The following is an 882-nucleotide window of genomic DNA, read 5'->3' on the forward strand; positions in this document are numbered from 1 at the left end:
AGGGTAGAAGCTAATACTTTTGAATCAAGCTCAGACTCACAAATGGTACAACAAGCACAATTTGGAGGAAATCCAAGTGAAAGTCCACATGTGCATCTGGCACACTTTCTTGAGATCAGTGATATGTTGAAGATAAATGGAGTTTCTGATGATGCAATTCGACTCAGATTATTTCCTTTTTCTCTGAAGGACCGAGCTAGAGAGTGGTTACATTCTTTGCCACCGGGTTCTATCACAACATGGGATGAACTTTCTCAAGCATTTTTGGCTCAATATTTTCCACCAAGCAAGACAGCTAAGCTAAGAAATGAGCTGACTTCTTTTAAACCTAGAGATGATGAGAGCTTGTATGAAGCATGGGAGAGGTACAAGGATTTGCAAAGGAGTTGTCCACATCATGGGATTCCTAAGTGGATGCTTGTTCAACACTTTTACAATGGAGTTTCACCAGCTATTAGAAGTACGATTGATGCATCTTCTGGAGGTGATCTTACGGAGAAATCTGAAGATGAAGCTTTTTCCGCTCTTGATAAAATTGCTTATAACAACTACCAATGGAGTTGTGAGAGGAATGAGATCAAGAAACCATCTGGTATGTTTGAGCTTGATGCCATGAATATGATTAATGCTAAGTTTGATGCTTTGACAAGGAAGATGGACAAGTTAAGTATGAAAGTAGATTCTTCAGCCGGAGGTTCTAGTAATTCACTAGAAATTGAGTCGCAAATGTCAATTGTGCAAACAGATTTTTCTGCACTTAATCAAGATTTTTCAAGTGAGCAAGTGGATTATGTGGGGAACTACAATCAAAGACCGTGTGGTAACTCATTTTCTGCAACTTATGATCCAGCATGGGAGAAATCACCCCAATTTCTCTTGGGG

The 882-nt window shown here is 39.5% G+C and overlaps 1 non-coding gene across 1 annotated transcript; it reads right to left on the minus strand.

Annotated features, from left to right (window-relative positions):
* Window positions 1-297: 297 nt before the first annotated feature.
* On the minus strand, window positions 298-404 carry LOC131175759 (small nucleolar RNA R71). Its single transcript, XR_009145949.1, has one exon. It is a non-coding gene; the product is annotated as a small nucleolar RNA R71 (small nucleolar RNA).
* Window positions 405-882: the final 478 nt, after the last annotated feature.

This window comes from Hevea brasiliensis, chromosome 17 (assembly GCF_030052815.1).
Source record: "Hevea brasiliensis isolate MT/VB/25A 57/8 chromosome 17, ASM3005281v1, whole genome shotgun sequence".
NCBI lineage: Eukaryota > Viridiplantae > Streptophyta > Magnoliopsida > Malpighiales > Euphorbiaceae > Hevea > Hevea brasiliensis.